We start from the raw sequence: 24912 nt of genomic DNA, 5'->3' as shown, positions 1-24912 counted from the left end.
GTTAAAAATTTTTTTAGAAATCCAAGCACAAATAGGGTTTAAATAGGTGAGGGGAACAGGGTGTGAGGGCAAGTGAGAAGGGGGATGAGAGCCTAGAGGCTTAACTAGAGGTTCAGAAGGAGCTCTTGGTGACAGGGGTGTAGTGGGAAGGGTATAGAAGAGGTAGGGGAGGAATGAGTCTTGAAGGGAGAGTCCAAATCTCGAAGGGCTTCCCACGTCTCAGAATTTGGATTTTATCCTTAGAGCAATGAACAGCCACTGAAGAGTTCTAAATAGCAGAGCAATGGAATGAGATTTGGTTTTAGGAAGACAATTCTAGATGCAGAATGAAAAAAATAAGGTGCAATCCAATGACAATTTTAACGGGAAAACCAGTCAGGGGACTGTTAAAGCAATCAAGACAAGAGATTCCAGAGAAGATCCAGATAAGAGATACAGGTGACATCAACTGGAGTGTTGGTTTGGGGAATGGACAGAAGTAGATGAATTTATTCAGTGGTTCAGGTATAACTGACAGGGCTTAGAACAGACGGTGTAGGAAGTGCAGAGGAGGGAGGGGTTCAAGATGGGGCCCACGCTTGTGGCTTGGACGTCTGTGCAGATTGGGGTTCCATTCACTGAGGAGAAGGGAACACAGGGAGCACTGGAGGTTTGACAGTGGAAGGAAGAGAAGATGGTGAACTCCGTTTCAGGCAGTCTCGTTGAGCTCGGAGATGAAGAGTTTCGTCGGGCAGGTGGGCGTGCCGACCTCAAGCAGACTAGAATGAAGCCATAGCAATGAATCAAATCGAATCAAATCACTTCTGGGGAGGGTTCAGCATAACAAGGCCCAGAACCGACACTAGTAAGGAGTATGTTTAAGGGGGGGCGCGGGCAATCAGCAGAAGAAAAGATTATAGCCCAAAGAATATATTAAATGACACCACGAGGATGTAATTAGGAAAGCCAGAACGTGAGAAATTTTGCAGCCCATTGGGTTATATGACAATTAAGATACAAAAACCAAATGCAAAGTGTGACTCTTGTTTAAACAAACTAAAAAAAACAAAACAAAACAAAACTTATGCGTAATTGGGGAAATTTAAACACTTCCTGGCCATTTGATGAGGCATTCGTGTTCATTTTTTCAGTACTCAGGCTATTGTGGTTATGTTTGTTTTTTTAAGGTTTTTTTTTGTTCTATTTTTTATTGTGGTAAAATACACAGAATTTACCAACTCAACCGTTTTTCAATGTACAGTTCGGTGGTAATAGATAAATTTCTAATGTTGTGCAACATCACTACCATTGATCTCCACAGCTCTTTGGACCTTGCAAAACTGAGACTCTGTACCCATGAAACACTAATCCTCATTTCCCCATTCTTTGCAGCCCCCAGCAACTCCCATTCTCCTTTCTGTCTCTATAATTTTGACGACCCTAAGCATGTCATGTAAGTGGAATCCTAGAGTATTTGTCTTTCTGTGATTGGTCTTTTTCATTTAGCATAATGTGGTTATGTGTTTCACAAGAATAGTACCTTTTAGAGATGCATATAGGAATATTTAGAGATACAATGATGTGATGTCTGAGATTTACCGTGAAATAATCTTGCGGGAGCAGGTGGTGGGGGAACGATTGTGGTATAAATGAGATAAGAATAGCCATGTATCAATAATTATTGATGCTTGGTGATGGATACAGGGGGACTCACTCTCTTCTATTTTTGCATATGTTTGAGATTTTTCATTTTTTTAAAAGCTTATTTATTTTGAGAGAGAGAGCGTGCATGCAAATGGGGGAGAGGCAGAGAAAGAGGTGGGTGCGGAGAGAGACAGAGGATCCCCAGCAGGCTCCACACTGTCAGCACGGAGCCCGATAATGGGGCTGGAACTGACGAACTTCAAGATCATGACCTGAGCCAAAGTCAGATGCTTAACCAATTGAGCCGCCCAGGTGCCCCAAGATTTTTCATAACCAAAGTTAAAAAAAGTTCTCTCCTACCCCCACCCCACCATGACCAAACTCAAGTAGAACTTTTTTCCTAAAGGAAATCTCATGTGGAAACTCAGTCTACAGAGTATGGGTTGAAGGAGCTGTTTTTGTATACCTAAGGCTTTGAACCCAGACCCCATAGCTCTGACTTCCTGGTAACCTTCTTGCCCTGCCTCTTGCTTCCCCAAATTCTAGTTCTTTCCCAGAGGACTGTTGGTAAATAGATTGGCATGTAGGAAGTGGATAAGGAGTAATGGTATTACCAGTGATACACTTCAACTCACGCCCATTGAGCTCTCGCAAGAGGCAATGAGCATATAGACAACACTGGACATCATACTTACCTTGAAGTAAAGTCATGTGAATTCCCTGGATTTCTTTAAATATCGGATTTAGTTATTCCTTTAGACATCAAGTTCAATAGGGAAAAAGTGTTGTGTGACCATCACCACTTAAACTGGAGAAGAACACACTGTATTTCTATCACACTGAAAATAATTTCATGAACCTGTTTTGCTTTTAAACATGGCCATAGGTAGTAAATTTTAATGTCCAGGAAAGGTAAAAATGTACTGTTAAGAAATACAAAAGTAACGCAGTACAATGCTATTAAGTAAACTACAGATAATATTTGGATTTCCTCGGTCTTTCCACTCATGTCCTTTCTCTACCCTGGGATTCAATCCACGATGCCACACTGCCTTCAGTTATCGCAAGTCCACAGTCTCCACCAACATGTGACAGTGTCTCCATCTTTCCCTGTCTTTCATGGTCCGGACACTGACGTGTCCTCGTTTGAACCTCAACATAGTTAATACCCTCCTTCGGGATTGCAGATTCCATGAAAGGTGGGGAGCCGACAGCCTTCACAGACAGTCATCTGTCTGATGAACAGGAAGTTTTAGAAGCTGAACCCCCCCTTTGTACCTTGTAGCTTCTTTTACCCCTCCCCACCCCCCCCCCACTTGCCTTTCCCCTCTGCTGTCCAATCCAATCAAACTCTCCCAGATGGGATTCAGCCTACATGACCATCCTCTACTAGGCACGAGCTTCTGTTTACAGGCCACCTTGGTCCTTGCTGGTTTCTCAAGAGGAAAATGGTGGCACTCAGCCACAGAGGAAGCCTTTCAAGTGGTTTTATGCGGAAGGCCACTACGTGGCCGTTCTGTATTTAGTAGTACGCTAACTACTAAACTGGTAGAGCATCATGGAACTGGTGCTTCAGATGCCCGTTCTAAAGCCAGGATTGCTAAACCACTCATCCTTTTATTTAAAAAAAAAAAAGTACTACAACAAAACACAAAACAAACCTGACTTAGGTAGTGGGAGCTGCTGCTTTATCGATGCTTTCGCTTTATGGTCTAAGATGGGGTTTTAATAAATTTATGCTCCGATAGACACACTCAGAGCCGGGGTATTTTATATCTGGGCTGGTGCTTTCCTGCCAAGGCTTAACACTCTTGATCTCCCTCAGGGTCCCCATGAAGGCAAAATGCACACTTATCACTACTTACACTCCTACTTGCCTTGGGCGCTCGCTCCATAAATACCAAAATGTATTACATCAAGTGTGAACAGGTCAGCTTTCTCTTCACCATCCCTGCAATAGCTTTCTTTTTTCATCAGTCCCTTTAAAGATAAACTACCAAATCGGAACTCACCCTACTCCCATGCAGACAGAAGTGAAGACTCATTCATCCAGGCTCCACTAATTCCAGCTCTATGATAATCGCTCATAAAAAGTAAAACACTTTAAGTAAAAAGTTGGGCCTGATGTCTCTTGTATGACTCTTCAGTTTGCTCAGGGGTAAAGTAAATCTATTCACATGTCGGTTGCTATTTCAAAAGAAGGATTGATCTTAAGGAAATTAAAGGTTTTTCTAATATGCTTCAGGATCTCGAGATTTGTGTGTGGAAAGGGATTCTGATATTTGATGTATTACAGTGTGATGGTACAATTTATTACTTGGCTGATAATAGGTACCGTATTTGAACATAATGGAACCACTTCTTTAAAACTGATGTGTAATTTAGAATTTTTACTGTCAACTGAACTTTTCCCCCAACTGTAGGATAAGCTTCTTGAATTTAAGGATCATGCATTTCGTATTTTTTTTTTTTTTTAGTGTCCCTAGACTACTTGCTCAATCGCTTCGTCATCATAGGGTTCATAAAAGTGCCTTACACAGAGAGATGCTTAGTAAAACGTTTTCCTTAAGGATTATGACACTTGATTATTCTGAACGTGTAGATGCAAACCAGTTTAAAGCAGCTGGATGTGCCGTTGTTAGTTTATTATTTATCTAGTTTTTAAAAAATCTCTCTTTAAATTGTTTGCTTTATGTTTTCTCTCTTTTTTTTAATGCTTATTTATTTTGAGGGGGAGAGAGAGAGAGAGAGAGAGACTGACTGTGAGTGGGGGAGGGGCAGAGAGAGAATCTCAAGCGGGCTCAACGTCATCAGTGCAGAGCCTGACACAGGGCTCAATCTCATGAGCTGTGAGATCATGACCTGAGCCGAAATCAAGCGTTGGATGCTTACTCAACTGAGCCACCCAGGCACCCCGGTTTGCTTTACATTTTCAATTTGAGTATGCTGTCAGGGTGATTTGAATGTAAGTACCAAAGAATCAAACTCAAGTGGCCTAACAAAGAAGAAAATTTATGATCGCATAGTGCCAAGAAGTTGAGGGGCACAATGGTGAATAGGCTGATTAATTTAGGAAGTCGGCAGTAACATCCGGGGTCTGTTCTCACTATGATAACTAAAGCCTGACATCCCTCATGGTTGCAAGATGGCTACAAGAGGTACAGCAAAGATACCCCCACAGCAGTGTCCCCAGACCAGAGAGAGGGCCTCCTTTCTTCTGTCCCTGTCCAGGGGCTCCCCAGAAGACTTCCCTCCGTGTCACGGTCCTCTTCCTATACTGGTCAAAGACAAGGGGAATGGATTTACCTGGATGGCTGCAGACCAGCGAAGATTCACCCTTACGCCACAAAGAGGCCCAGTGTCTGGAAAGCATTTGGCTGCTCAAACATAAAAGTGAGAGTGTCATTTATGAGAAATACACTGTGGTCATCGGGGTGATGTATGGTCTTCGTTCATAGTTCCTGGCTCACTGCATCCGAAACCCTAAGAGCTTCCCCAAAGCTGAGAGTGATAAAGGTGTCTTTTTTATGTTAATGAGGTAACTTTAGGACTCTGCCTAAGGATGGGGGCTTGTTGCCTAGAGGGACAACCCCGTGATTAGGAGGCTGGAACTTTCAGTCCTGCCCCTAGACCCTCCGGAGGATGGGGGCAGGACAGGAGGTTCAATCAATCCGTGGCCAAGGACTTAGTCAATCATGACTATGTAATGAAGCCTCCTTAAAAACCCAAGAGTGGATCCCCTTTGTGTGGGAACTCCTGTCTGTCTTCATCTGGCTGTTGGTTCATATCCTTTAACAGATTTGCAAGTATAAGAAAGTGTTTTCCCTGAGTTCTGCGAGCCGTTTTAGCAAATTAGTCAAACTTAAGGTTATTGGAACCTCCCATCTGTAGGTGGTCAGCCAGAAGCACAGGAGGCTTGCGGTTGGCGTCTCAAGTGGGGGATGGGGTGCAGTCTTGTGGGACTGAGCCCTTAACCTGTGGGATCTGATGCTGTCTCTAGGTCAAGAGTGTCAGAATTGAGTTGAATTCTCAGACACCCCATCGGTGGCTAAGACTTGCTTGGTATCGTGTGTGGGGGAACCACTCCTCACCCCCACATGGGAATTGGGTCCAGGAACCCTAGAAGAATAAGCAAATCTGGTGCTGCCGGTAAGAAAGAGGTCGGTAATAACCACTGGGTACAGATAACAGTGTGTGCTACAAGCCACATGTCTTCGTGGAGAAAACTGGGTAGATGCTATGTAGCTCCGTGCCTTTTTCACCAGTAAGAGTCGCTTCCTCCTTGCGGCTTTCCTCCTTGGTAACACAGCTTAGGTTTTGTGCAGGTACAAGGGGTAACAGGCCAGAAGAAGACGATTCTAGTCCTAGGTGATGAGTTAGTGATGAGTCGTAACACAGTTATGGTAACCCCGCTTCTATTTGCCAACAAGCAGTTTAGGAAAGTCCAGTGACGGGGTCTCTGGGGAAGATTTTTCCACCTGATAACATGGCAGATGAGCTGGGGGTCTGCTACCCTGACTTGCTTCCTGCCTTTGGGCTTGGTTGCATGAAGACATGATACAGAATTGATGCGAGCATCCCACGACCTTGAGCGGAACCTTCCTGACCTGCCAGACAGCAGAACAGAGAGTCAGGAAGGGTCTGAGTGTTGTGGATGTTGTTGAGCAATTGAATCAACCCTGAGACTACTTTCCTCCGGACTTCTCCTTAATGAGATGACAGTAAACTCCCGCGGTTTAAGATTTAGATGGCTTTTGCTGCTCGCTACCGAAAGCATCCTGACGGATGGATACTCTTTCTAGAAACGTTCACCATGAAGCCCTTTATTGTGGTAGATGTACAGAAAGCACGTTAAAGTTTTCTTCCATTTTAAAACATAACAGCTGAAGTCAGCCTGGGGCAAAAAGACAAACAAAACATATATGTGTACAGAATCCAAGCCCCATAAATGTTCATTTAAAGAATTCAATAAATGTTCTATAAGTTTATTATAACGGCTTTCTCGGGAAACATGTTTTTTGGATACGTATATCAACGAACATTATTTCTTTGGCACTTCAAGGAACTCTGTGTTTATCTCCTCCCTAGAAACTTCATGCATTTCTGCACAGTTTTTCCTGCTACTCTGGGATCTTGGGTGTTCTTGGAAAGAACTACTTGTAACTTCCTTGGCTTTCCTTTCTTTAATTGTGAACTTGTAACTTCCTGTTGCTAACCGCTAGCTAGCTGCCAAGCATTTGTCCAAAAATATGTTCCCACAATAACTTCCCTTTTACAGTATTCAATATGCAAGGTGGTTTAAACATTTCTCCATAGTATTCTGCAGACCATTCATTTTTTTTACTAAAAACAAAACAAGGGGCACCTGGGGGGCTCACTCGGTTGGGCGTCTGACTCCGGCTCAGGACATGATCTCACAGTTCGTGAGTTCGAGCCCCGCGTCGGGCTCTGTGCTGACAGCTCAGAGCCTGGAGCCTGCTTCGGATTGTGTGTCCTCCTCTCTCTCTGCCCCTCTCCTGCTCACGCTGTCTCTCTCAAAAATAAATAAACATTAAAAAGCAAACAAACAAAGCAAAACAAAAAACTTTTGATATACAGAGGATTTGAAATGCTCAACAAAGCCCAGAAAGTTATATGGGAAATAATCATGTACTCAGTGCCCTCGGCCTCATAGTCCTATTAAATTCAGGTGTAATCTATGTTAGCATAGCCATATTTCCTTACAGATAAAGCTAGAGATTTACCTGCATCCCTACTCCTCCCCTCCCATTAGAGATAGCCAGTGTCTTGATGATGATGATGATGATGATGATGATGATGATGATGATGAAAATGATGGTAATAAAAGCAGCAAATGGCCATTATTCTAAGCACTTTGCATACATTAGCTCCTTTAATGCCCACTGAAGACATATGACACAGATACTATTTTCATCACCCATTTTATAGATGAAGGGAAGAAGAAACGTTGGTTAAATAACTTGTCCAAGGCCATATAGATAGCTGGTAACCTCGATTCTAACCCAGGTAATTCAGGTTCCCCCATATACTACCCCTACACTGATATTGCTGTGTATGTTACATACATTCTCTAAATACATATGCACCTGTAAGAAATATACATTGGATTGTTTTTTACATTTAAACAAATATATGACTCGATAACACTTGTGTTTTTTCCCTAGTTTTTTTTTGTTTTTTTGTTTTTTGGTTTTTTTGGTTTTTTTTTTTTTGCTATTACAAGCCATGTTGCCATGAACATTCTGGCACTTATGTCCTCGTGTGTACCGCTCTGTGGCAGACATCTAGCAGACGAATTTCTGGTTGCAGGACATCATCCACATCTTTTGTAAGTTATTCCAGAATTGTTCTTCCAAACAGTCGTGCCAATGTGCAGCCATGCGAGCACGATATAAGGCTTCCCATTTCCAGTAGCCCCACCCGTTCTTGGAACTGGATGTATTGATTGACTATTGGCTGTTGGTTTTTGCCAACCTGATAGGTAAGGATAGTATTTCGTTCTGATTCGCACTTTCTTTGATTACTAGATAGGTTAAGACATCTTTTCATGTGTTTATTTGTGTTTCTTTTTTTTTTCTTGTATCGTCTTGCTGTATTTTTAAGGAATTCTATTATATTCCAATTGTAGAAAATTAGTTACGTGGGTTGTAAACACCTTCCCATAGTAGGTATTGACTTCCTTTTTGTCATTGTCCTGGTACACAGACGTTCATAGTTTAATGTAATTATATTTACAGTATTTCTTTTCTCAGTGTGGCTTATGCTTTGGTTACCATAAATAATATGACAGTATCCACATGTCATTAAGATTTTCTCCTGTATTTTCTTTGTAAATTTTGATTTTCACATTTATGTGATTTTTGTGCATGATACAAGGTAGATATCCAATTTTACCCTTTTACACATGAATAGCTGGATTCCTTTTCTTTTTTTTCTTTCTCTTTTTTTTTTTTTTGCATATGGTGATGTCTGAGCATCATTTATTGAATACTCGGATTCTTTGCCCAGTGATTTACAGTGTCATCTCCATCATATTCCAAATTTCCATAGCTAAGTGGTTCTATTTCTAAGCACTCTATTCCCTGTGGCAATATTGCACTGTTTAAATTACTATAGCTTTACGAGGAGTACCAGTATTCAAAAGGGTAAACCCATTTTTTTCTTTTCCTCCTCCTCCTTCTGAAGCCTCTTCCCCTCCTTTTTTTCTTTGTAATTTTTTAGCTTATTCTTGTCAAGTCTTTGAAACAACCTACTGAGATTTTTTTTTGTGGCGATAATATTGAATGTACAGATGCATTTGGGAGAACATTGCAATCTTTAAAATACCAGACCCTCCCATCCATGAATATAGTAAATCCTTTTTTCTTTCCCCCTTCAATAAAGTTTTGTGGCTCTCTCCGTAAAAATCTTACACACCATTTGTTAGATTTATTTCTGGGCACCTTAAAAGCTTTTATTGCCATGGTTAATAATGTCCTTTAAAAATAACTATTGATTTTTGTATATTGATTTCTAGCAACTCGTTAAACTTTCTTATTAGTGCTAATATTTATTTGTAGATACTCTTGGATATTCTGTATAAACACATTGTATGTACTGATTGCATTACCCCCTTCTTTCCAGAATTTAGCCTATTGTGCTTTTTTAAATTGAGATGTAATTACCAAACAATGAAATGCACAGATCTCAGTTATTCAGTTCAGTTAGCTTTGAAAACTATATACACTTGTGTAATCAACACCCCAATCAGGACATAGAACATGTTCATCACCCCGCATCCAAAAAGATTCCTCCCTGCAGTCAGTCCCTCATAACCCTTTGGCAACCAACAGTCTGCTTTCTGTGGCTATCAGTTTCCTACTCTCGAACTTTCTATAAATGGAATCACACGGTATATTTTATTTTGAGATCGGTTGCTTTCGCATAGCATAGTGTTGTTTTAGGATTCATCCGTGTCCTTGCCAGGATCAGCAACCTTTTATGACTGAACAGTATTCCACTGTGTGGATAGTGTACAATTTGTTTACCTGTTCTCCCGTTGCTAGACAGGAGTTGTTTGAATCTGGGGTTATTTTGGGTTGCTTTGGATTTTTGGCTATTATGAATAAGGTTACTGTAAACATTTCAGTCTCTTATTTTCTTGTTAGCACCTTCAGTATCACTTTGAAAGCAGAATAAGGGGGTATTCTTATGCTTTTCACGTTAGTAATTTCAATATTTGCAGTGGGTTTTTAAAAGATGTCCTTTTAAAAAAGTTAAGATAGTTTCCACCTATTGCTAGTTTGCTTAAGAGGATTTATTTCTTTCTCTTGGGGAAGTATATTTGGATTAGTAAGGAATGATTGTTGAATTGTATTAAGTACTTTTCCTGCATATATCAAAATGATTTTTCTCCTTTAACCTGTTAATGTAATGTTTATATTAATTGATCGTCTAAGGGATTTTTACATTCTTGAATAAATCTTAATCAGCAATGAGTTACAAAATGGCACTGCCAGATTTTTTTTTAATGTTTATTTACTTTTGAGAGAGAGAGAGTGTGTGTGAGCAGGCGAGGGGCAGAGAGAGAGGGAGACACAGAATCTGAAGCAGACACAGAATCTGAAGCACAGAGCCTGACATGGGGCTCAAACTCATGAGCCATGAGATCATGACCTGAGCCAAAGTTGGTTGCTTAACCAACTGAGCCCCCCAGGCACCCCAGTCTTTTTTTTTTTTTTTTTTGAGAGAGAGAGAGAGAGAGAGAGAGAGAGAGCGAGCGCCAGCTTGAGCAGGGCAAGGGCAGAGGGAGAGAGAAAGAATCGTAAGCATTCTGCAGCACAGAGCCCGATCCCAGGACCCAGGGATCATGACCTGAATCAAAATCGTGAGTCGGACATTCAACCCACTGAGCCACCCAGACATTCCAAACTGCCAGATTTTTAAAAATAGCATGCTCTGTAATACATTTTTCTCTTTGTTCATGTATGAGACTGGCCTATGGTTTTCCTTTCCAGTTCTGTTTCCATGTTTAATGGCCTCCTAAAAGGAACTGGAGAGCTTTTGTCCTTCTTCTGTTTTTCTGAAGCAACCTTATGATAGTAAAATCATCCATATCTTGAGGGCAGAACTTACCTGTAAAACCACCCAGGCTTGGTAATTGTGTTTGTGTTCGTGTGAAGGGAAAACGGGCAGCACGAGCATGTGGATAGTAACATTTATGCTCACGTTTTATATTTTTCCTGGAGTCGGTTTTGTTCTTAGTATTCTTCCAGAAAATTGCCCTTTTTTTTAAATCTAAGTTTTCAAGCTTGTTGGCATCATTTATATTTATCTTCTATTTTTCTACCGCGTATCTTTTGTTCTTTCTATTTAGAGCATTGTTTATTTTTATTTTAATTTCTCTTCCTTTGATCATGTCAGCCAGATGTTTGCCTAGTTAATTCATCTTCCAAAAGAACCATTTCCCCCACTTTTGTTAATCTTCTTAACTGTGTCTTTGTTTGTAATGTTATTAACTTCTGCTCTTATCTTTATTATTTCCTTCCTTCTAATTTTTTGGGTTTACTCCTCTGTTCTTTTTCTAACCTTTGATTTAGATCCTAAGGAAAATCACTTTCAACCTTTCTTCTTTGTTTCCCATATGCATTTAAAGATGTATTTCAGTTATTAGCATTGGTGTGCCAGAACCAGCTATAGCCAACCTGTATTAGTTGGTGAGAGTTGATTTTGTGTATTTCTTCCCAATTTTACGCTTCCTGTTGATGGCTTGAAATAGACCTAGCGGGATACTTAGACTACAGCTGTTGGCAATGGCTGGTTGTCTTTCCCCACCCCCACCCCCTAACAAACATACACACGCACCCCCAACCCAGAGAACCTGTTGGAACACATGAACCGGTACACCCCTTGCTGTTTTCCAGATTTGATTTTTAGTGTTTGTATTATGATTTGGTTAAATTGCGTTATTTCTTCTTTACTCGTTGTTTGCTTAATTTCCAAGCATATTGACACATTTTTTGTTATTATTGAATTTTCGTTAAGTGTTTATTTATTTTTGAGAGAGAGAGAGAGAAAGAGAGGGTGTGCAAGCAGGGGTGGGGGGGGTAGGGTCAGAGTGAGAACTAGACAGAGGATCCCAAGCAGGCTCTGTGCTATACAGCACGAGCCCGATGTGGGGCTTGAACTCGAGAACCTCGAGATCATGACCTGAGCTGAAATCGGATGCTTCATTGACTGAACCACCCAGGTGCCCCTGTTGTTGCTGAATTTTAATTTTATTGTGTTGCAGTCTGTAGGATATCACTTCTTTGTCATTTGTTAGAATGTGGTTGGTAGCATACTATATAGTCAATTTATTTAAAATATTCGATGTGTACTTGAAAACGTGTGTGCTTTGATTCTGAGGGTTCTACATATGTCCCTTTAATCGGCTTGCTAATTGTGTTGTTCAGGTTGTCGCTACCATTACTGATTTTTTGTCTGCTTAAATGTCAATTCTGAGAACAGACTATTAAAATCTTCCACTATCTTGGCTCATAAATTTATTTTGGTTGTTAATCCATTCTTGCTTTATATGTTTTGAGGCTAAATTGTTTGGTACATATATGATTACTACCTCATTTTGATAAATTTTTCCTCTTATTATGTAGTATTGTCTTTATTCTTAACAGTGTCTTTTACCTTAATTATTTTTTTATCTGATACTTATGTCAAACAATGGCCTTTTTCAGTTAATATTTGCCTGGTACATATCTTTCCATCTTGTATCATTAACTTTTTCATTACATTTTAGATATGTCTTTGATAAACAGCAGATAGATAAATTTTTTCTTGATACAAGTTTTTCCGTATTTTAATTAATAAAAAAGTCTTTTATATTTATTGTGGTTGATCAGGTTTTTCTCTAGACTCACTTTCTTTAATTTCCTGCTTTCTCCTTTGGTTGATGATAAGGTTTTCGATGTCATTATTATTATTACTATTATTTATATGAAGTATTTCATACATGTAGATAAGGAGTAGAGGCCAGTAAGGATATAACAAACTCTGTGTACCCAACACCCAACTCTATGAAATTTTAATATGATACTGCGTTTGTTTGAAGGTGTGTGTGTGTGTGTGTGTGTGTGCGTGTGTGTGTGTGTGTGAATGTTTACTTTATTTCTTATTTTTTGATCTTCTCTTTGGAAATTGTAAATTCTATTCCTATTTATCATAGCACCGGCCATTAGCGTGTTAACATGCATCCATGATTTGACATATGACAGGCAACTCAGAATGCTTTAATTCCAATTGCTGTCATCTATCCAGCTTGCCTGTTCTGCTTTGTTAGCATTTTATTTTCAAGCGATATCCTCCAAATTATTATTATTTGTATTTTTTATATTTTGAGCCAGTGTTTATGTAGCTTTACCTATAGGTTTGCCAGCCCTGCAGTTTGCCCCGTGGGGAATATATTATTTTTGCTTTATTTTCCTGATGGCGAACACTCCCAGCCCCTTCTCACTCCACTTCACCCTCATTCTTCAGTGTAGCTGATAGAATTCTAAGTTGCCGGTGATTTTCTTTCAATGCTTTAAAGCTGTTACTCTATGCCTCCCAGCCTCTATTCCGTGCTTGCATTTTATCATGTTATGATGACATTATCATATTATTCTATGCCTTCATTGCCATTTGGAGCATCTGGGTGGCTCAGTTGGTTGAGCATCTCACTCGATATCAGCTCAGGTCATGATCTCACGGTCATGAGATCGAGCCCCACCTGGAGCCCTGTGTCCAGGCCACACTGAGTGTGGAACCTGCTTCAGATTCCCTGTCTCCCTCTCCCTCTGCTCCTCCCTGGCTCATGCACACATGCACACATGCCCTCTCTCTGTCTCTCTAAAAAAAACCCCAAAAAACAAAAAACAAAAGTTCATTGCCATTAGGTTATTGTTTTGTTATTGATAGTTTATCCCCCTGCCCCCCAAGATATTTTGGTTTCCTTAGGTTTCCTATAATTTCACTACAATGATCTAAGTGTAAATTTATTTTTATTTTTTTAAATTTTTTTAATGTTTTATTTATTTTTGAGACAGAGAGAGACAGAGCGTGAGTGGAGGAGGGGCAGAGAGAGAGACACACACAGAATCCGAAGCAGGCTCCAGGCTTTGAGCTGTCAGCACAGAGCCCAACGTGGGGCTCAAGCTCACAAACCGCGAGATCATGCCCTGAGCCGAAGTCGGACGGTTAACCAACTGAGCCACCCAGGCGCCCCTGTTTTTGTTTATTATGTTTAGACTTACCGTGCTTCTTGAATCTGAAGATTCGTTTTTCAATCAAATCTAGATCATTCTAAGCTATTACTGTTATCAACACTATATCTTCTAAATTCTTCCCCATCTTTATTCTCTCTTTCTGGAATTCCTATTAAGATATACATTGGGGTTTTTTCATTTATATTCCATGTTTTTTAACCTCTCTTTAAAAATGTCCTGTCTGCTAACATCTTTCCATCTGTGTTCTGGGCAATATGCTCAGATTTGGCCTCCAGTTCATTAATTCTTTTTCCACCTTATTATTTCTGTATCATGTAATGCCTTTATTCATTCATGTCATAGTGTACTCCCGGATTATTTTTTATTTTTTTCATATTTGGGGGCTCTAGCTTTTATGTTTCCTGTTTTTGTTGACTTTCATTCACAAAGAATAATTTCCTTGTGCACTTTATAATTTGGGATTGTAAGAGGGACTTTATTTTTCTTTGGGAATCTGGGCAGCCTGAGTTGTCAGAGTCCCTCCAGTGTGTTTTTGTTTGCTTCTCCTAAACACCCCGGAGCCAGCACCAGCCCAAAAACAATTTTACATTACTTTTTGGCTCAAGGACTTCCCACACCGTGAACGCAGTGTGGAACAAACTCCAAACACGCAGGCCTGGTATGTTGAGTTTTCGTGGGAGAATTATTTATTGATTTAGCCTTCTAATTTTCCAGCTAGACTCGTGGCTGAGACAACTTCCATATTGTCTCTCTGGACTGGTGGGCAGAGTTTATTAGTCCCAGTTTTCACCACGTTAGCAATCCATCAAGGGTTGAATTCCTAAATAACCAGATTAGATAACAAACCACCCCCACCCCCCACCCCATGACTAGAACATCAGCTCATTCACATACCTGGTGACCCTCAGCTGGCTCCTAACTTCTGACACGTGGGTCTTCTTTTCCTTTTCTTGAACACAGCAATAGTTTGTTTTTTTTTTTTTTTTATTACAATAAAATACACATAGCATACAATGTACCATTTAAACCATTTTAAGTGGCTGTTCAGAGGCATTAAGTGCACATTGTTGTGCAGCTGTTGCTACTTTTTCATTTTCACAATTTTTTTTTTTTTTTTTTTTTACCTTCCCACACTGAAACTCCCTAGCTGTTAAACACCAACGCCTCCACCGTCCCCTACACTCAGCCCCTGGAATCTCCTTTCTGTCTCTATGAATTTGAGGACTCTAGGTCCCTCACATAAGGAGAATTGTATAGTTTCTGTCTTTATGTGACTGGCTTATTCACTCAGCATAATGACGTAGCATAAGTCAGAATCTCCTTCACTTTTTAAGGTCGAATACCATTTCCGCGTATGTGTGTGCCACATTTTGTTTGTGCATTCAGCATCCGTCGGTGACCACTTGGACTGTGGCCACTGTTTGGCTCTTACTGTAAATAATGCTGCTATAAACACAGGTGTACAAATAACCTCTTCAAGTCTCTATTTTCAATTATTTGGGGTATAGCGGAATTGCCACATGATTTGGTAATTCTGTGTTTAATTTCTTAAGAAGCTGCCATAACCATCTTCCACAGCAACCACCATAGACTCTTTCCTTTTCTTACTCAAGGTCTTTCTGTGACTATTCCAGGTCCTAGGTCCCCATTCCAGAATCAGCAAGCTAACACAGATCTGCTCAGGCAAAGAACCGGCACGGCACGTGGATCTGGGTGAAGCAGGGTGGCCCTCTTCGTAGGTTTGGAGGTACGAAGTCTCTCTGAGGCAACCGCTCTTACAAATAGGTTGGCTTTTACTTACAGATTTTTTGGGGTTCTTATCATGTAAGAATATATTTGATCCCCAAACCCTGGGTTGTTTTTTCCACTTACGTCCATTCCAAGTGTATTTCATGGCAATGAGTTTACCAAACCTCCTTTATTAAAATGTAAGCACTGCTAGATGCCCTGGGTGACTCAGTCAGTTGTGTCCAACTTCAGCTCACGTCATGACCTCACGGTTTGTGAGTTCGAGCCCCGCGTCGGGCTCTGTGCTGACGGCTCGGAGCCTGCAGCCTGCTTCCGATTCTGCGTCTCCCTCTCTCTCTGCCCCTCCCCTGCTTGTGCTCTGTCTCTCCCTCTTTCAAACATAAACACTAAAATTTAACAAAATATAATACCAGCCATGTTAAATATAGGATGATATTTAGTGATTGAGGTAAAATGAAATTCCAGTTCTTTTCTTGGAGGTTTTTTAACTTCATTAAGTATCTACGAGCATGCTAAATTCTTCGATAATGTCTTTTTTCCACATTTTTTTCTTGAACTCAATGCCACCTCACCTGTACTTTTTTTTTTTTTTTTCTCTTCTGGAGAGAAGAGTGAACCCATGATGGAGAAAGTCATTTTCAGTGAAAGAAAAAGCTTCAAGAACACGACTCGTTCATTAAATTTTAGAAAATAAAATTATATCCCTTTGAGTGGGTCCCTTCCTTTAATCAAGACTATGTTCATTGATAGTTTCAATTAGCAAACACTTGCCGAGTTCCTGACACTGCAGCAGGGGATAGATAAACGAGATACGGTGCCCCCTTTGCAAATAGGTCATTATTAGGAAGGCAGTTGTGAAAACAAAGAATTCCAGACGTCTATTTCCGACAGTCTGGCCGACTTGAGGCTCAGGCCAGTTGTTCCTCTGAACACAACAAAAATCCTAGTTAAAATGCAATCAGATTTTTAAAAGTGTTGAGATAAGCTGCTGTAGAAATAAGGATTCCTGGGGCGCCTGCGTGGCTCATCGGTTGAGCATCCGACTTCAGCTCAGGACATGATCTCTCGGTCTGTGAGTTCGAGCCCCACGTCGGGGCTGCTGACAGCTCAGAGCCTGGAGCCTGCTTCGGGTTCTGTGTCTCCCTCTCTCTCTGCCCCTCCTCCACTCACGCTCTGTCTCGCTCTGTCTCTCAAAAATAAGTAAATGTGAAAGAAAATTTTTAAAAAAGAACTCAAAAGTGTTAAGCACAAGGATAAGGAAACAGATGGTTGATTATAAAGGCGATGGCAGAAGACTAATTGCAGACAGAGATTGTGTGTGTGTGCACATGCACGCATGTCACACTGTTGGACGTTGGACGCACAGGAACCACAACGCTAACCAATTTCCTCCCACTCACCTTTTTTTATGATTCAGTCCGTCTGTTATTTGTGTCTCAATGAATGATTTCCTGGTTCTCACAACTCCAGGTGTAGTAACCCAGAAACCCAGAGATAAAGGTCCAGAGGGAAGGAAGCACGAAACTCTCGACGTTTTCAGTACGCCCGAGGGAAGCCGTGTGAAAGGCTCCCAACCGGAGAATGAAGATCACTGAGTTCCAGAAACATTTAAGAAAGTTTGGGGATTATTGGACTCAGAAGCTGGTAAGGATTGGTGAGTGCCAAGGGAGGCCAATGAAGGGATTCTGTAGATGAAAAGAGAGAAAGGTTGCGTGGGAGAAGTAGAAACAGCATCTCTGGAACAGGGGCTCCTGGGCGGCACAGTGGGTTAAGCAACAGACTCTCGCTTTGGGCTCAGGTCATGATCTCACGGTTCATGGGATCGAGCCCCTGAGTTGGGCTCAGCTCTGACAGCACGGAGCCTGCCTGGGACTCTCTCCCTCTCCCTCTCTTTCTACCCCTCCCCTGCTTGCACCCTCTCTCAGAATAAATAAAATAAATAAACTTAAACAAAAAAGAACACGTTTGAAATAGACCAACAATTACAAGACTCCCGTCCAAATTGGCAGCCCAGCTCCCAAACTTAAGACCATGAGCCACTTACTCAACCTTGCTGTGCCTCTCTTTTCCCATTGGTAACATGGGGATTCACTCAGCCACAAATAATTATTAGGCACGTAATAACGTAAAGGAAGAAAAGGAAGGAAGGAAGGAAGGAAGGAAGGAAGGAAGGAAGGAAGGAAGGAAAGAAAGAAAGAAAGAAAGAAAGAAAGAAAGAAAGAAAGAAAAGGGAAGGGGAAAGGAAAGGAGAAGAAAGGAAAGGAAAGAAAAGAAAAAGAAAGAAAGGGAAGGGAAGAAGAAAGGAAAGGAGAAAGGAAAGGAAAGAAAAGAAAAAAAAAGAAAAGAAAAGAAAGAGACTACCTGGTACGTCAGTGTTAAACAAAAGCCAATGCCCAGAACTTACTTGGTCTCCCTTTCTTCCATATCCCCACACTTTGCTGTGTCGTCTACTTGTTGACTTTGCTGCTATGTTAATTTCTCAAACGTCACTTAGAGTTATATCCGCCCTCGAACACTGAGTGACTCCCAATGTCTTCAACCCAGACTCTAAATCTCTCCAATGTGAACATTCAAGATACTTCATAAAATCATTTCTACCTACCTTCCAGCCTTACCTCTCACTCTTCCCCCCCCCCCCCATATTTTGGGTCGCAGACCACAGATAATGCTTTTGAATGGCTCTGCAGTCCTTCAAGTGGTATTTGATTATAGCATGATTTTTTCCTGCTTTATGCAGTTTTGGATACCACAGCTATTTGAACTTATGAACCTCCCCTTCCCCCTCCAAGTAACCAAACAACCTGCTCTGATCAAGCTTGCCTTGATGAATTAGTTAATTAATTAATTTGCCTTGACAGGTGGCAGACTGCCTTGTACACATTAGGTATCAATATTAATTCAGTCCCCTCTGCTTCTTAGCCGTAGTCACACTGCGTGCTCGCCTTGGAATGATGTCCAGGAAGCTCACTATGTTTCCAGGATTCACTTTCACGTCTTTAAAGCTGATCTCTTCCCCTTCGAAGTGTAACTTTATGACCTTATATACTGGACTTCTCAAACGCCACCATAATTGATCATTGTTTCGTGTGGGTGTCTTATGGCTGCGCATGCATTAAAGACAATGACTGTGTCCCATTGATTTCTGTATCTTTGCTATCCTCACCTAGCACCTCCCGCGTGGGAAATACCCAAGGGATTAAAAAGAAATTTGTTGAGAAATGGAAGCATTGGAGGTCTGTTAAAGGTCTGAGTGGTTGAGGAGAGGCTGTGTATGGTTCGTTCCAGACTTTTCTCCAGGTCTTCCCTGCCATACCCACCTTCCCCCCACCCCTCAGCTGGACACAGAGTAAGTCTGTGTGGAGAGTAACATGTTTTAAAGGTCACATTTATTAGCAAATAGCTGTGTTTATAAACTCAGCTTGACAAAAAAGAGAGCCTTTGAAATTAATACTGTCTGCTGAAATTAGAACCAAGTTCAATCAACAGTGCATACAGAGTCTGGTTAAGGAAATGTGCAGTCAAGGTGGCTTTCACAATCTTATGCTCCTCACCCACTCTTTTTATTTTTTTGAAACTTAATTTTTTTTTTTAAAGGCTTCACTGAATTTTTCAGGCTGGGATTTATTTGTCTTGTGTCAACCTGCTGTTGTCATGAAATTCTGCCTCGAGAAGTTTATTTTTTATTTTATTGTTAAGAATTCTTTTCATATTTATTTTTGAGAAAGAGAGAGAGAGAGAGAGAGAGGCAGGGCACATGTAGGGGAGGAGCAGAGAGAGAGAGGGAGACACAGAATCCGAAGCAGGCTCCAGGCTCCGAGCTGTCAGCAAAGAGCCCGACACGGGGCTCGAACCCATGAACCGTGAGATCATGACCTGTCCAGCGCAGCCACACCACAGGCCCCTAGTTTACCTTCTTGTTGAGAATCTGGAAGAGTGTAGGACTGGCATTGTCGGGTCCCCTTCTACCGCCCTCTCCTCTCTGCCTCAGAGCATCCTGTTGGAATGAGTCCCCTGAGATACTGGTGGCCTGGGATTTCTAATACAGAAAAGAAACGCTGGGTCAAAAGCTGGGAAGAGGCACTTTCTGATGTGAATGGTGCAGGCTCTCCTGGTCCCCAGGTTCCAGCTCCACAGAGAGAAGACTCTAGGCAAAAGGTGGCCCCAGGAGCAAAAATTCATCTGAGGAGGAGATTAACCCAACCCAGAGACTTGTTCCCAGAAGAGATCGTTGTACCTCCAGAACATCTAACTCTTTGTTGCTAAGACTAACAAGGTCAGAGAATGGAAGGTGTGGAATCATTATCTAATGATTCTGCCTAGGGAGGTCAAGATGCCCGCTCCAAAACTAAAATGAAATGTGGAGGAGTTTGACCCTGCAGATGGTTGAACTCGGTTCTGTTAGGAGAGGAAAGGAGAGGATTTCAGACCATCTTCTAGAGTGAGAGAGGACACGAAGTTGTGCCGAGTGAGGGGATCCCCTTGGGGGACGTTAGTGACTCTCATACCCTCCTTTGGTGAGAGAAAGGATAGGAAATGATGACAATAAATGAATATTCTTTCAAAGTACTCGCTTGGACCAAAGTGCCTCAAAATGCTTTAAGAATTCCACTGTGGAATTACTTCCGAGCTAGTTTATATTTTGGATTTCATCACTCTAATTGCACCTCACTTTGTAAACCCCAAAATAGTTTCCCGCCTGATCAACCACCTTATTCATCATACTTGGCTCTGGATGACTTTTGGTTGTTTCCAGAAATGAAATTCATCCTCAAAACTGAAAGATTTATGTTACTGAAGCTCCTTAGGAAATGTGACTTCAACTCTTAAGAACTCGAGAGGAGTTCCAGATATATTTTGCTATTGAAAAAAAAGAGTTTGTCTCATTAGTTGGCTGTCCAGTCTCATACACGTTCATATCTTCTTCTTGAATATTGTTTTAGAGATGAAATCCAGACCTTTATAAACTAGTGTAAGTGCATTAATCAGAGTTGTGCCCAATCTAGCCATCAGTAATTAAGTTTTTTTTGACTCTACAATATATCTTTGAAAATGAAAGAGAGAAGGGAGGAAAGATAGATGTAAGAAAAAAATAGAAATACATATAATTAAATCATAAAAGAGTGAGAGTTTCAGATCGTGTCTCCCTCTCTCTCTCTGCCCCTCCCCTGCTCGTGCTCTGTCTCTCTTGCTCTCAAAAATAAATAAAACATAAACAAATTTTTAAAAAAAGAGTGATACGTACCACCTTGTGCCTACTCTATGTAGGTTCGGCTAGCATTGTGCACATTCTATGTGTCAGTAGGTTACATATATATAGCTTTGTTTTCTTCATGTTACTAGAGTAATTTATTGTAGAAAATTAGGGGGGAAAGGCATAAGGAAGAGAATTTAAAATCATTTGTAATGCCATCAACTATAGGTAACTGATTTTGATTTTTCATCTTTGTAGCCTTTTTGGGGGGGTGGATTTTTACATTTACCTTGTAGCAGATTCAAGTCATTCCTTCCTTTAGTTTTTTGTTTGTTTCTTAAAAAAATAAGATACCCATAGAAACTTCCATCACACATGTAGATAGAGTGAATTGTGTTAACCACTCGTCACCCCCCCCTCGCCTCCTTTCCCACTATCCAGATTTGTGCAACATTCGTTGTTTTGTGGTTTCTTCATCATATTTAAAAAAATTTTTTTTTAAAGTTTGTTTATTTTTGAGACAGAGAGAAACAGAGCATGAATGGGGGAGGGTCAGAGAGAGAGGGAGATAACAGAATCAGAAACAGCCTCCAGGCTCTGAGCTGTCAGCACAGAGCCCAACGCGGGGCTCGAATTCACGGACCGTGAGATCATGACCTGAGCCGAAGTGGGACGCTCAACCGACTGAGCCACCCAGGCGCCCCTTCATCATATTTTTCATTAAGCCAAAAACAATTTTTCTTTTCTTCTCTATTATTAACAGTATAGCATCGTGGGTTTTTGTTTACTCGGGTGCAACGATGCTCTTAATAGGGGCAGTGGGAGCATCTCCAAGCAGTTCCTGTGAACTTTTTGCACAACCCCACGGGGCAGAACCCTTCTTTGCCTTCTGACACAGTGACATTTTGTAGGCTCACCTTGCAGGCCCCTGCTCCGACCAGTTCTCCAAGGAACCCTGATTTCTGTTAGTGAATAATGGGTTTTAGAAATTAACGCCTGAGCGCTGTTTACACTTTGCTTCTCCGGTGAAAATGTTGCAAGTTCTCAGAGAACAGAACTGGGGGAAATACACACACACACACACACACACACACACACACACACACGCCCAATGGGCTAGTCTGGGAAGAACACACCCTATGTTTCTCTATTACTCACTTACTCAAGTGCCTCTGGAAAACCCATGCATCCCTCGATTCTCTGCAGCACCAGCTGAATGTCCCATAATGCACCGAATTTCAGTTCGGACACTATCCACCGGGGCTCAGCATTAGATCCCACAAGTTAAGGGCTCAGTCCCACAGGACTTGCCCCCGCCCCATTTCAGACACCAGCCGTTAAGTCTTGGGTCACCACCTGTACCTCTGACTGACCAGCTATAAATAGGACTTCCCACAACCACCTCTTTGTATTTGATAATTTGCGGGGAGGGCTCACAGAACTCAGGGAAATATGTTTAATTTTTTTTTTAATATAGGCTATTACAAAGGGTGGGAATAAACAGCCAGATGAAGGGATACATAGGGCAAGATCCAGAAGTACCACAAGGGAAAGAATTCTAATCGCGTGTAGATGTGTTTATCCACCTGGCATTTCCAGACCCCGTACTTTCAGGATTTTGACGGAGTTTTTATTATGCAGGCACATCATGGATCATTAACTCAATCTCCAGCCCTTCTCCCCTTGCCCAGGGCTGGAAGATGGGGCCGACAGCTCGAAGCTGTTAATCCTGGCTTGGTCTTTCTGGCACCCAGCCCCATCCCAAAGCCATCCCGGAACCCACCGAGAGTCCCCTCATTGGAACAGAAGACACCCTTATCACCCAGGGAATTACAAGGGTTTTCGGAGCTCTGTGCCAGGAACCAGGGGCAGAGACAAGTTTTTATAGGTTATATTATTTCATAGGGCTCATCCTGACATTTCAAGGTCAAAGTCAGCATTTCTGTTTTTCTTAAGTTTTTCGATTTTAGATCTGGATCTCCTCTATATCCAGCCTGTGTGTGTGTGTGTGTGTGTGTGTGTGTGTGTGTGTGTGTGCATGTGTGTTGGATATGCGTGATAATTTACAAAATGATCACTGTATACGTGGAAAGTTCTGGAGAGGAAGCAAGACAATGCTTTTATGGCAACAAGCCCACAGTGGTGTGGGGAAAATGCTGGGGGGGGGGGGGCGGTGGTGAACATGGGAGGTCCAGATGACCTCACCACAAACAGCCAAGAGTGAAGAAGAGTCTCTCTCTAGGTGACAGGCCCGGTCTGGATGAACGGGGCCCGCCTCCTAGACCGCAAGTGCCTGCCCATGGAGCTTCTAAGGAGGATCCTGTCACCCTAGTGGACCACACCTCTGACCTCCAGAGACACAGGTCAGTCTGTCGTCAGTCCGGTGCTTCAGATGCCGGCCACAGACCACGGGCCTCTCTCACTTCTGACCGATTGGCTGTCAATTGGTTCCCATGACCCCCTCCTCAGGTCTGATCATTTGGTAGAATGGCTCCCAGAACTCCGGAAAAGACAGTGCCAGGGTTTATTGGCTAATCATAAAGGATACAAATGAACGACCAAATGGAGGAGACATCTGGGGAGAGGCGCAGGGGCAGGTGCACTGAACTCCCTTGCCCTCTGTGAGCTCACCACCCCCCCTCCCCGGCAGCTCCAACTCGGAAGTTCTCCAAACCTTGTAGTTCAGGGGTTTTTACAGAGATTTCGTTAAGCAGCCACAGTTAATTAAAACATTGGCTGTTGGTGATGAGCTCACTTTCCAGCCCTGCTCCCTTCCCTGTCATCATGCGGTTGACCCCTCTCCTACCAGCCCCCATCCTGAAACTCTGGGGACACCAAGAGCCACCTTATCAGCACAAACACAGATAAGGTTGAAAAGGGCTCTTCATGAATACGTCGGAGTCTCCTTTCACTCCTATCTCTCAGGGTTTTAAAATACCCTATGCCAGGAACCAGGGACAAAGACCAAATATATATTTCTTTCTTTCTTTCTTTCTTTCTTTCTTTCTTTCTTTCTTTCTTTCTTTCTTTCTTTCTTTAAGTTTATTTATTTATTTTAAGACGGGAGACAAGTGGGGAGGGGCAGAGAGAGAGGGAGAGAGAGAGAATCCCAAGCAGGCTCCGTGCTGTCAGTACAGAGCCCGACGCAGGGCTTGAACTCACGAACTGTGAGATCATGACCTGAGTCGAACTCAAGAGTCAGATGCATAACCCCCTGAGCCATCCAGGCAACTCCCCCCGAATAAACATTTCTTATTATATCACAATATCACAGCTTCACAGAAGACAGCAATGTGCTCATATCTACCTACCCCTGCATTCAATTTCAAATCACATGACGTAGTCTCTGGAGACCTCCACTGTGAGCTCAGGAATGAACCGGAATGGAAAAAGGTGAATAATGCCTTGCTATTATTATGAAAATAATTCTCATCTACCTTGAAAGGATCTCAGGTTCCCCCAGGGGTGGCCAGACCACACTCAGAACTCCCCCGGCATAGAGAAAGGCACGGTAAAGACAACAGAACTGGAAATCCCGAGCGAAGGTTTTACGATCTTCTGGCCAGATCTTTATGGCATTGCACTTAGAAACTGATCCTCCAATGCACTGTTAAATATAAACTAATTTTGTAAAAGTTTGCAGACGTTAAAACGGTCCTAATTCATCTCTGGAACTCTAGCTTCTTCTATGTAATGGCTACCCAGCACCTGTGCTCAGATGTCTAAGAGACTTTTCCAGCCCAGCTTGTCCAGAACTGATCTCCTGATCTTCTGCCCGTAAATCTCTCCTCCTGTGGCATTTCCCATTTAGCTCCTCATTATAGCTGCTCAAGCACAAAACCCTGGAATTATATTTTTAAAGTTTATTTTTATTTATTTTGAGAGAGAGCCAGAGAGCAAGCAGGGGAGGGGCGGAGAGAGAGAGAGACAGAGATAGAGACAGAGACAGAGACAGAGACAGAATCCCAAGCAGACTTTGCACTGTCAGCCCGATGCGGTTTTGAACTCACGAACCGTGAGATCATGACCGGAGCCGAAATCAAGAGTTGATGCTTATCCGACTGAGCCACCCAGGCGCCCCCAAACCCT

The 24912-nt window shown here is 42.0% G+C and overlaps 1 long non-coding RNA gene across 1 annotated transcript in view; it reads left to right on the top strand.

Annotated features, from left to right (window-relative positions):
* The window catches only part of LOC102965862, a 142180-nt gene that overhangs the window by 26833 nt on the left and 90435 nt on the right, over nucleotides 1-24912 (top strand). Inside the window, exons 2-4 of the long non-coding RNA XR_006211471.1 lie at nucleotides 15518-15630; nucleotides 17103-17276; nucleotides 23066-23186. This is a non-coding gene — a long non-coding RNA (uncharacterized LOC102965862). The remainder of the gene's footprint in view (nucleotides 1-15517; nucleotides 15631-17102; nucleotides 17277-23065; nucleotides 23187-24912) is intronic.

The sequence above is a fragment of the Panthera tigris genome, chromosome E1, assembly GCF_018350195.1.
Source record: "Panthera tigris isolate Pti1 chromosome E1, P.tigris_Pti1_mat1.1, whole genome shotgun sequence".
NCBI classification, from domain to species: Eukaryota; Metazoa; Chordata; class Mammalia; order Carnivora; family Felidae; genus Panthera; species Panthera tigris.
Note: the sequence above shows the minus strand (reverse complement) of the source record. Positions and strands in the feature narration are given on the sequence as shown.